Source organism: Tursiops truncatus, chromosome 10, assembly GCF_011762595.2.
Source record: "Tursiops truncatus isolate mTurTru1 chromosome 10, mTurTru1.mat.Y, whole genome shotgun sequence".
Taxonomy (NCBI): Eukaryota; Metazoa; Chordata; class Mammalia; order Artiodactyla; family Delphinidae; genus Tursiops; species Tursiops truncatus.
Genome location: NC_047043.1, coordinates 72,030,087 through 72,043,000, shown reverse-complemented (window position 1 = coordinate 72,043,000; position 12,914 = coordinate 72,030,087). Strand labels below are relative to the sequence as shown.

General features: G+C 46.1%; 1 protein-coding gene across 2 annotated transcripts in view; it reads right to left on the bottom strand.

Moving 5' to 3' along the window:
* Positions 1-12,914, bottom strand: part of KCTD6 (potassium channel tetramerization domain containing 6) — a 58,022-nt gene that overhangs the window by 13,413 nt on the left and 31,695 nt on the right. The window lies entirely within an intron of this gene.

The following is a 12,914-nucleotide window of genomic DNA, read 5'->3' as shown; positions in this document are numbered from 1 at the left end:
TTGTCCCAAAATTTAGGGGCTTAAAACAACAAACCTTTCTTTCTTTTTTGGCTGCACCACGCAGCTTGCGGGATCTTAGTTCCCCGACAAGGGATTGAACCCAGTCCCAGGCAGTGGAAGTGCCAAGTCCTAACCACTGGACCGCCAGGGAATTCCCAACAAACGTTTCTTTTTTTTGTTTTTTGTTTTTGTTTTTTTTTTTGGCTGCACGCGGGCTTTCTCTAGTTGTGGCGAGCAGAGGCTACTCTTTGTTAAGTGCTCGGGCTTCTCATTGTGGTGGCTTCTCGTTGTGGAGCACGGGCTCTAGGCACACGGGCTTCAGTAGTTGTGGCACTCAGGCTCAGTAGTTGTGGCACACGGGCTTAGTTGCTCCGTGACATGTGGGATCTTCCCGGACCAGGGATCGAACCCGTGTCCCCTGCATTGGCAGGCAGATTCTTAACCACTGCGCCACCAGGGAAGTCCACCAACAAACATTTCTTTTTTTTTTTTTTTTTTTTGCGGTACGCAGGCCTCCCACTGTTGTGGCCTCTCCCGTTGTGGAGCACAGGCTCCAGACGCACAGGCTCAGCGGCCATGGCTCACAGGCCCAGCCGCTCTGCGGCATGTGGGATCTTCCCGGACCGGGGCACGAACCCGTGTCCCCTGCACCGGCAGGCGGACTCTCAACCACTGCACCACCAGGGAAGCCCAACAAACGTTTCTTATCTCAGTTTCTGAAGGTCAAGACTCTGGAAGCAGATTAGGTAGGTAGCGGATCTTGCAGTCGAGATGTCAGCTGGGGCTGCAGTCAGCTGAAGGCTTGGCTGGGGCAGGAACATTTGCTTCAAGCTCACTCATGTAGTTGTTCACAGAATGCAGTAGCTCCTCTTCACATGAGCCTCTCCTGACAACCTGGTAGCTGGTGTCCCCCAAAGCAAGTAACCTAACAGAGAAGCCACAATGTCTTTTACAACCCAGCCTTGAAAGTGACATACCCATAGTCTCTTGGTCTCACAGACCAACCCTATTGCAGTGTGGGAGGGTACCACACAAGGACCTGAATACCAGGAGGCAGGGTCATTAGGGGTGACCTTGGAGGCTTCCCACCACACCCTCACAACTATGAAGACGACCCACATCATCCCATGAATACAGGTGAGAAAACGAAGGCAAGGAGAGGTGAAGTCGGTGATCAAGGCCACACAGCCAAGTCTGAGAAGAGAGACTTGAACACAGCTCTGCTTGTCTCCCCTCGGGTTTCTCCTCATTCACAGTCTGTCCCCCGTGGTCCACCACCAGCTTCCTCACCTTCAACATGTGCAAACCTGAACCCTCTCGCCTCACCACCCCCAAGCCTCCCAAGTCCCCAGCTCAGCTCAGCAAGTGGTGCCACCATCCTCCCATCTGTCCAAACCAGAAGCTTTGAGTCATGCCTGCTACTCCCACCCCCTCACGTCCCGGTGCCAGACCACCCAGCCCTGCCAAGTCTTCCTCCTCAGTGCAGCCTGGCTCCATCTCTCCTTCCCTCTCTCTCCATCTCCACCACCATCGCGCCGGGCCAAGCCACCAAACTGTCCATCCTGGGCATCTGCAGTAGCCTGCTCCTGGCCTCCCTCATTCTCTCTGCTGCCACACTACCCATCCGTCCTCTTCTCTCCACCGTGAGTCACCTTAGAGAACACAGAGCTGGTTGTGTCACCCTCCCTGCTTTAAACTCCTTCAGTGGCTCCCACTGCCTTCAGGATCTGGCCCCTGCCCACTTGCCCAGTGCCCTCCTCTGCGCCTCTTCTCGCTTTCAGGACCCCAGCCCCTCTGCCACATTTTGGCATCCGGGACCCACTGCACATTTTTTCACTTCAGGGCCTCCGTTATGCTGTTCCCTTAGCCTAAAACACGCTTCCCCCAGCCCGGGGCAAGCCTGTCTCCTCGTCCTTCAGCATGTTGTCAGAGAGGCCCTTCTGACCTTCCCTGACCTCCCAGCCAGGCTGATGTCCCCCAGCTATAACTTCCACAGTGCCTGTCCTTCCCTCCTCCCCTCACTGCTGCTCAGCTGAACCGTGGGCTCCCTGAGAGCAGAAGCTGTGTCTGTCTGGCTCACAACAGCACCCTAGATCTTCACAACGTGCCTGGCACCTAGCACATCTTCAACAACCAGGTGACAGTTCAGTGCCTTCTCTCTGCCCCCTCCCTTCCCCCTTGGACTCCATGCTGCAGCCACTGGACAATGTTCAGTTCCTTAAGTGAAGCATGGTCACCACCAGGTCTTTGCACATGCTGTTCCCTCCACAGGATGCCCTTTCCTCCTGTCCCTCTGTTTACTCAGCTAACTCCTGTATATTCATCAGGAACTAGGATTGCCAGGTTTAGCAAATGAAAACACAGGATGCTCAGTTAAATCTGAATTTCAGATAAACAACAAATAATTGTTTAAGTATAAGTATGTCACAAATATTGCATTAAATACAAGCCGTCCTGTATTTTATCTGGCAACTCTAGCACAAACCAGCACCAATTCCCCCCTCCTTTGGGAGACCCCCCTGGCCTCAACCCCTCCCCATCCCTGGGCTCCCAAACCACCCCCCCTGCTCGCCCCCACTGAGCATAAACACTCACTCCATTTATGACTGTCCATTACCAGCTGGAATGTGACCTTGTTGACAGAGAAGGCTGTGTCTCAGTCTTCACTCAGGGTGTCCTGCTTCACCTGGGACAACCCTGGCCATAACCCTGGGCAGTATGGTTTACTGAGTAGAGAAATGAAAGAGCACCAAAGAGAAAACAGTAAACAAGATAGGAAAAGGAACCAGCAAATGAAACTCGGCCCCCAAAGCAGCATGAATCTCTTGGATGATTACCCACAGCGGGGAGCACCCCTTCCCACCCCACCTCACCTCTGTCACTTAGAGCCCCTCACGCCTCTATCTAAGTCCAAGCAGGTCACCTGGGGGCTAAACCTACACTCAGCCACCTGAGGTCATTCAGTTACCTCCCACCACCCCTCCCAAGATGGACACGGATGGTTCCAAGGGACCCCAAGAGGAAAGGGACCTGAAAGCAGCTAACTGCATGGATTATCTGGACCCAAGACTTTGCTGAACTCCTCCCAACTACCCTCCTGGGGTATTCTGAATAGCCAAGTGGATGGCCAGTGGAGAAACCCACTCAACTCAGCCTTTCTTGGTGGTGGGTCCTGTCTCTTTTGTGTGTGTGTCTCTCCCTTTCTCCCCCTCAGTCGCCTTTGGTCATTGTGCCACTGGTTTCACCAGCTGAGGTTCTCTTGGGGCTGGTAAAAGGCTTTCCTTAGCCTTTTACGCACTGGCTGCTGACTGGGAAATACGCTTCTAAACAGTCTCCCCGCTCCACCCCTGGGGACCAGCTCCAGTCCATCTGCACACTTGCCCCAGCCTCTAGGCCAACGGCTGGCGTAAGTGGCCCTTGCTGTCGGCGAGGTTTCCAATGCCTTCCCCACTTCCAGCCATGCAGGTGCTTTGGTAAATTTGATGAGAGCATTTTTCCTCTTTATAAGGTTTCTAATTACCTATTATTACTGATTTTCTCTTTAATCAGCTTCCAAAACTCTGCTGGGAGCTACAGAACCAGGGGAAGGAATCTGGTTCTCACCAGTGGTGAGAGGCCCTGTGGTCGTCCTTGGATGTCACCATCCTCTTCACCATTATGACTCTGTAATTAAAGGGATCAGAAGATCTGGCTTCTGTCTTTAGTCCTGAGTGTCTCTTAGTGTGCCATATCTGCGAAGTTCACAGGCCTTGAGAGTCCATAAATGCCAAAAGGGAATAAAGCTGCCTGACCATAGCACGGCCAGCTGGCACACAGGAGGCAAGACAACTCCAGATTCTGAGTTCTTATTCTCCCTGACAGCTCAGTGCTCTAAATGCTTGTTAATAACACATTTCAGGCCTTGGTTGTCCTCCTGCCCCATTCCTAATCCAAACCACTTCCTCCGCATGGGTTTGCTAGTTTAGCAAGAGACTTATTCACTTGAAAAGCACAGCTCCTGTCCCCTCTGTCCTGTCCCTCTCAGGCTGAGTCTCTTCTTCCTAATACATCCAAGTCCTCTCTTTCCACACATCTTCTGCCTGGATGCCCTCTCCCTCCCGCAATGCATTGAGGGAGCACCTGTGTACACCACCCCCGACCCAAATGCATCACTTTTATAAGGAGTCCTGTGGGACTCTGCCTAAAGTACAGCTGTATTACCTTTAGAAAGCCCCTATGTTTTACACAAGGTACAAATAACAATATTTGTAAAGCTTCCATAGTACAAAGCTTCCATAGTACAAAGCCCCCGTTACTATCCCAGGGGCTTCTGAAATAAAAGGTCTGATTAAAAGGCAGGAACACTATTTTAAACCTACTGAAATGTCCTCAGGTTTCATGATGATGGTGGAGGTTCAACACCTCAATGGCTAATAGTGGATCCATTGTTATCCTGGCAAAAAACAAGAGCATCGTGTAGAGAAGTAACTATAGTAACCGTGTAAAGAGCCATGTTTTGGGATTCAGAATTCTACACGTGCCACTTATTTCCTGTTACTGACGTCAGGTCCCAGACAGAGCAAAGCACACTGGGTGGGACTCCAGCTGGCTCTCTGGCTCTGTCACTCACCAGCAATGTGGGCCTGGACCCCTCTGCCTCAGTTTCCTCTACTATAAAGTAGAATAAAACAACTCTGTGGCAGGGTTGTTGTGAAAATGAAGTGAGGCAATTAAAGTATGAAAAACTCTGATAATGCAGGGCCTGGCATAAAGTCGGCACACAATAAATTGGTAACTCTTATTATAATAACGAATTGCTATACTGCTGATTTGAAGAGATAAATATAGAATTGAAACTCTGGCAGGCAGTTGGAGAACTGGGCTGAGAGATGGGGTTACTTTTTGAGACTGATGATTTGATTGCTCCACCAAGGTCTCTTAAAACATCTATTTATTTTGGTTGCAAGTTGAATATTGTCCATGTTGATAATTGCAATGAATAATTAAGAAACAATTGCTTCCGCTGACATTCTTATAGCACTTGTGTGAGTAGCTAAATGTATCTTTTTATAATCCTTTCTGTATTAAGACACACAAAACCTGAACACCTAACGTCATGAAACTAAATTGGCAGGGCAATGTGATTATACAAAATAATAAACAGGAAAGTAATAACTTTTTATTACTTGGAAAGAAATGGTGTCCCTACCTTGGCTGATTTTTTCTTCTTTTTAGTAAATTTTGTTACTGGGATATAACATTCATATAGAAATGTGCATAAAGCATAAATGAATGGTTTGATTAGTTTTTCACAAAGTGAACATACCTTGTAACCAACACCCAGATCAAGAAACAGAACATCACCAGGACTCCAGAAGCCCCGTCTTGCCCCCTCCTTGTTGATTATTTCTTTTCTTTCTTCTTTTTCTCCTCCTCCTCCTTCTTCTTTGAGATACAATTTACAAAAGATTCAATGTATCCATTTTAAATATAGAGTTTGATGAATTCTTCTAAATTCATACAGTGTGCAACCATCACCACCATCCAGTTTTAGAATGTTTCCGTCACTCCAGAAAGTTCCCTGGTGCCTGTTCAAGGTCAATCCCCACTTCCATCCCTAGCTCCAAGCAACTACTGTTGTTCCCTCTGTCTCTAGAGTTTTGCCTTTACTAAAATGTTCATATAAAAGCATACACGGGGCTTCCCTGGTGGCGCAGTGGTTGAGAGTCCGCCTGCCGATGCAGGGGACACGGGTTTGTGCCCCGGTCCGGGAGGATCCCACATGCCGCGGAGCGGCTGGGCCTGTGAACCATGGCCGCCGAGCCTGCGCGTCCCGAGCCTGTGCTCCGCAACGGGAGAGGCCACAACGGTGAGAGGCAGGCGTACCGCAAAAAAAAAAAAAAAAAAAAAGCATACAATAGTAGTCTTTTGTGTCTGACTGGCTTTTTATCATAAATTATGTAAATATGAATATAGTAAGATTAGAGATTCCCAAGTGTGTCACATAAAATAAGCTTAGGTGTCACATAGGCAATTATTTGATATCTTAATTGTGTATTTTTTCTAAGATACATGAAAATAACTAGCACATAAAGCCCCCGATGTCACAGATACTACTGCGTAGATCTAGAATAGGTTTTAAAATGAATCAATTTTAAGAAACATGTTAGTAACAACATAGTGCATAGGTAATGTGAAAATTATAAGGGTGTATGCAGCAAATGTTGAAGCCAGTTAAACGGTGACCTAGATTGAAAAAGAGAAATCATTTCTCTGAGCCCTGAAAATCTCTGCATATCAATCAATATGCAGCCTTTTAAAAATAATGTTCAGAATTTTAAGGCTATTCAGGTGTTTTATTGACCATTTCTACACTTTTTTATTGAGTGCCTTCTACATGTCAGGTGCTAGATAAGTGTTCACTTAGAGATTCTAGTCATACTGCTTTTGCATCTATATCATGGATATCTTTCACGGGACTTTGATGATTTAATTGCAGTGACACCCAGGAGTGTGTGGTTATGCACACAAAGCAACTGGCACGAAGGTTCTGGGCTGACATGAAGAACCAGAATTCAGGGAAGGGAGAGAAGGTGGGTTTGAAAGATGAGGGATTTGGCTCAAGGGAGGGGGAATTTGGACAAGCGGAGCAGAGAGGAGGATGGTTCTAGCAAAAGAAGAAGCAGAACAGAAAAAAGCACATTCCAGACTCAATGAGTTGACTCTACTGGCTCGTGCAGAGTTGAAAAAGGTGAAGAGTTGGCGACAAGACTAGAAGGGCTGATCCAAATGTTGACCACTCACAAACAACTATGAGCTGGACACCATGGAAACCAACCAGAGAAGCAGAAAGAATGTCAATCTTTTGTGGAAGATATAGAGGATGGATGGATGGATGGATGGATGGACGGACAGACGGACGGATGAATGGATGGATGGACGGACGGATGGATGGATGACAGATGGCAGGAAGGGATGGTTGCTCAGATGGATGGTCATCTGCCACATATATATATCCCACATCCATCCCTGTGGTGTTAAGCCCTAACATTAAAGTTCAATATTATGTGCTGCCTTGACATCTGATAAAATTGGGAGGACCTTAAATGGCCTAACTGCAAGTCCCCCTCCCCACTATACTGCAACCATAAGGTCCCCTAGCCATATAACCCTTCTTGTCGAAGGGACCAGGCACAGTTCTTGCTTATCCCTGAGAAGTGGGCTTCAGTTCCTGCCAGCCCACGGAATTATTCCAACAAGCCAATCACATCCTCCTGCAGCAACTAAGGGGCACCTCACCTCTTGTGACTACAGATACTGTGTTCCCGAGTGTACCTCCCACGTGGCCCTGCATGGTGTGTGGTGTCCTCCTCCCCAAGGCTGAGTATAGGTGACTAATAAACTGCTGTCAGTCTCATCTGCCCAGTGTCAAGTGTCGTGTGTTTGGTCACCCCCATAACCCTACAGTGGGAATCCCTCCTCACTAACAGGGTAAAGAGGAGGTGATCAAAACAATCCTCCCCATATCCCTTTGCTAATGGAACCTGGATTTCATTCAAGGAGCTATCCTCCCCAACGTGACTTAGGAAATGCTCACCTCATCCCTAGCTTACAGATAAATCCTAACTGGTTTAATTCTATCTTAGCCATCTCATTAGACGACTCATTAGTTTAATTCTCATTAGTCGTCTCTAGCATGCGACTCAGTTCTGCCCACTGAAATGTAAGGATATATCTGATGGGACGTTTCTGGGAAAGGTTTTCTGGCTCCGAAGAAGAGGACACTGGAATAAAAGCCCCCTTGTTTTACCTCTGGATATTGCTGCGTCTAAGTATGATGCCTCTACCTGCTGCTCCAGTTACCTGTGACCACGAGTAGATACAGCCTACTCTAGAGGAGGCTGAGAGACAGCAGGGAAACCTGGGTCCTTACCAACACCAGTAAGTCACTGAATCAACCATCACACCATTGGGTAACATATTTTCTTATTATTTATGCCAGTTTCGGTCAGCATTTTCTCTTCCTTGCAACTGAAAACATCCTATTGAAACGTCACCTTTAAGCTGTATTGGTAAACATGAATTCCTAAATCCATCCATCCATGGCATTCTTTACTTAGTTTGCAGAAGGACCTTAAGTTTAATGTTTAAATTGATAGATTCAATTAATAGAGGTAAGAACTAGAAATTGAGTGCCTACTATGTATACTCACAATATCTCTGAAGTAGGTTTTATTATTGCTCCTGTTTTAGGGAAATTTTGTGGAAACTCAGAGAGGTATATGATGAGCCCAGGTCAACCAAATAGCAAGTGTCTGAGCCAGGATTTAAAGGCCAGTTCTGGGAATGCCCTGGTGGTCCAGTGGCTGAGACATCACGCTCTCAATGCACGGGACACAGGTTCAATCTCTGGTAGGGGAACTAAGATCCCACATGCCTCACAGCCAAAAACAAACAAATAAATAAATAAAGGCCAGTTCTTACTGTCTTGCCAAAACCCTGCAGGGCATCCCATCCTGAGTGAGTCTGGCTGGGAGCTAGGAAGTCCAAATGAAGGAGGAATTGTAGAAGTCTCAGTAGGCCAAAAAAAAAAATTTTTTTTTAAACAGACCTAGAAGGGTATTTCTTATTTTTTAGGGAAGACAGTACCACCAGCAACCTCTCGCTTTTTCTGTCACTTCTAAACCAGAAACAAAAGTATTTGAAAATGCAAAGTTTTGCATTTGAGATGTAAAATCAGTCAATCAACCAGCTATGGCAAGAAGAATTCAGAGTTGCTTGTTCTCAGGAGATTGGGGTAGATACAAGGTCCACAGATTCCAGCAAGGAATAGAAATGAAGGTAAACTGTAGTCACCTCTACAGGCCTATCACCTGGAGGAGAGCACACGTTTGGTCTGGGCTTAGGTACAAACAAGGAAGCAAATGAAGGAGGGGAGGAACAAATAAACACACCTGGCAGAAAAAACCGCCATTAGGGGGCTTCCCCTGTGGCACAGTGGTTAAGAATCCGCCTGCCAATGCAAGGGACACAGGTTCGAGCCCTGGTCTGGGAAGATGCCGCGGAGCAACTAAGCCCATGCACCACAACTACTGAGCCTGCGCTCTAGATCCACGTGCCACAACTACTGAAGCCCACGTGCCACAACTACTGAAGCCCACGCGCCTAGAGCCCGTGCTCCGCAACAAGAGAAGCCACTGCGATGAGAAGCCCGCACACTGCAACGAAGAGTAGCCCCTGCTCACCGCAACTAGAGAAAGCCTGCGCACAGCAACAAAGACCCAACGCAGCCAAAAATAGCTAAAAATAAAAATAAATAAATTTATAAGAAAAAAAAGAAAGAAAACTGCCATTATTCACAGCCTTTCACACCCAATTCTTATCAAATCCAGAGATTTGGATTTGCAGCTAGGGTTTAGCAATTAAAACTATGTTGCAACACCTTTCGGTTTAAAGTGGAGAAAGCATAAGGCCTGTGAATTTGTAGACTTGACACCACAGCCTTCCGTGCAAACATCTGACTCACTCCGCCCCTGGGGGGGGGGGGGGAAGGAGCCAGCTCAGGTTTCACTATTAGCCCCCAAACCCCGCTGTGAATGTCAGTTTTTTCCCAGAAGTAAACTGAACTACCAAATCTCTTTAAATCAGTGCTGACAGACTAAACCCAAGTTTATGAAGCTGCAGGCCACAGAGGAGGCTCTCTGTTCCAGGGCTGCACCATGAGGGGTGAGCAGCCCTGATTCAAATGAACCAGAGCCTAGATTTCACTGTTTTCATCACTTTAACATTTACATTCTGAGAGCCTGGGGAAATGGATCTTTGAGACACAGCACATTAACCTTTGCTATAGCAAAGTCTTGCCTGTCTTCAAACGCTTCACAAAAAATGGTACTCCTTATCTCCATTCTAGCCTCTAGTCTGCTGGAAAGGTCACAGCATGGGAGGAGTTCTGACAGCAGTGAAATCTCAGGAAATCGTAGAGCTTACAGGGACTGCAGCGCCCATCTAATTCCACCCTGACATTTTATGCATGAGTAAACTCAGGCTGAGGAGAACTTAGGGAACTTTTGCAAAGTCACATTACTGGATGGTTGATGAACAATGACTGGAGTCCGTGTTACCTGAGTCTGTCTATTCATTTACCATAATGAACATCTGCTGGTTACTATTTGGAGACCTCTGTGGTTGTGTGGGTCATAGAAGGGAACAGGGCCCCAACTTACCCTATGGAAGTCAGAGAGGCCCCATATCCCTCTCCCCACTTCCTGGAAGCAGGGGTGTAACCTAGACTCATCCAATAGGACACTCCCATCCAGCTCTATCATAATAGCCAACCTGCCGTGGCCGCCATGTTGGTTCTACCCTAGGAACAGACTACTCTGACCAGAGCCACATGTCCTAATGATAAATTACCTAGTCACCGGTTTGTTCATTGACCAACTTGCATAATGAACAGTTTGCCTAAAATTCAGACAAATACTCTTTTGAGTATTTTTGCATTCATTCAGCTACCATCTTTTTTTGGGGGGGCCACCTTTTTTGGCATTTTTACAAATTAAAAAAATTAATTTCCTCTAAGGGTTTTTTCCCCTGCTAAATTTTGTATTTCTGATTAAGTATTTATGAACTATGTTGCCTTTTATAAACAATGAAATTTTTCCTTATTGTGGGAGTCTTTCTATAATATATGGACCTTTGAACATATTGTTAGGGACTTTTTTGCAAGTTTGTATAAAGACTCTTTTTTTCAAAGCTGTTACAGCAAGAGATACTTTCTGAATCTGACATTCAAGATATTAAATTCAGGGGACTTCCCTGGTGGTCCAGTGGGTAAGAATCCGCACTCCCATGCAGTGGGCCTGGGTTCAATCCCTGGTCAGGGAATTAGACCCCACATACATGCTGCAACTACGAGTTCACATGCCACAACTAAGAGTCCACATGCCACAACTAAGAAGCCTGCATGCTGCAACTAAACATGCTGCAATGAAGATCCCACGTGCCACAACTAAGACCCAGAGCAGTCTAAATAAATAATATATATATTTTTAAAGATATTAAATTCAGAATAAACCTAAGTGTTAAGAACAAAATGGAGTGACTTTGGTCAGCAATTTATCTGACTTTAGCAATGGGATAAACCAGCACACTCCTAACAATGGCAATTAATGGCTGACTACAATGAATGAGACTATACTAGACCAGATGTGTAATACTGGGTTCATATTCCATTCAAGTCCACAAACAAGTGTTGAGTTTAACTACAATAATGAAATAACTAACATTTCTCAAGGGCCAACTACATGCCAAAGGCTGGGCTGAGCGCTGTAGTTATGGTCTCTTCTTTTAGTTGCACTCCCAGAGGGCAAGGCCTCCTCTTTGTTCACCACTGTATCCTCAGCTGGCCCATAATAGACACCCTATAACTACCTGCAGAACAACCGAACGGCCCTGTTAGCAGGTACTGTTGCTATCTATAACCTCAACTGTACAGGTGAGGAAATTCAGGCTCAGGAGTTACTACATGTCCAAGGACATCAGGAAGGGCAGCATGACCTGGAGCCTGCATTTCTGACATGGGGAAGTGTGTGACCTCACGCCTGTACCCTAACAACTAAAGCCTGGAGGGTGGGGGTCAGGGTCGACAGACATATTCAAAACGGTTTTAATGCTATTTAGTGCTGGGGATCTGGGGGGCAGGGTGTGTAAGTACAGAGGTCCCTGGGAGGGGATGGTTCTGAAATGACTCTAAAATCTCTAAATGACTATTCTTGGCGGTAGAACATTCCAGAATGAGACCAAGCTTCAGAGGGTGCCTTGGGACAGAAAACAAGCAGGGGTCATAGGTCAGGGGTACACCCAGGTGACCTGTACAATGTGTTGCAGCTTTCCAACCAAAGGTTAGCTTGATGGTGAGGGAAGAATTATTCTGAAAACCTGGGACGATAAACATGGGACCTTGTGGGCCAGCAAAGAGATTAGTCCTGACCTCTCTTTTTTCCTCCATCTAATGTATATTAAATTTATTTTCTCTAGAAATTCAAAATAGCTCAGATTCTCATGTGCCTTTGGCCTTGTGCCATTGTGGTAACACTAGTCAATAGCATTCTGTATGAAAAGAAAACTGTGGTTGGGAATGTAAAGTGGTACAGCACTCTGGAAAATAATTTGGCAGCTTCTAAAAAACTAAGCATACACTTATCCTACAACCCACTGATCGCAATCCTGGGCATTTATCCCAGTGAAATGAAAACTTATGTTCACACAAAAACCTGTACATGATTGTTCATAGTAGCTTAATTTGCAATAGCCCCAAACTGGAAACAACCAAAATGTCATACAATTTTGGTTGTTTGAATGATTAACAAATTGTAGTACATCCAGATCATGGAATAATATTCAGCAATAAAAAGGAACAAGCTACTGATACAGGCAACAACTTGGATGGATTTCAAGGGCTTTATGCTAAGTGGGAAAAAAAATCTCACGCTGCATTATTCCATTGACATAATATTCTCAAAATAACAAAACTTTCGAGATGAAAAACTGACTAGTGGTTGCCAGGGGTAGGGATGGTGCAGGGAAGGGTGGGTGTGACTGACACAGGGCAACAAGAGGGAGATCCTTGTGGTGATGAAACAGTTGTGTATCTTGACTGCAGTGGTGGTTACTCCATTCTACACTGGTGACATAATAGCATACACACACGTTGTACCAGTATCAGTTTCCTGGTTTTGGTATTGTACTATAGTTCTTTGAGCTGCAACCATGGGGTAATGAGATAAAGGGCACAGGGACCTCTCTGTACTATCTTTCCAACTTCCTGTGAATATATAATTGTTTTAAAATAGAAAGTTTAGGGCTTCCATGGTGGCACAGTGGTTAAGAATCCGCCTGCCAATGCAGGGGACACAGGTTCAAGCCCTGGTCTGGGA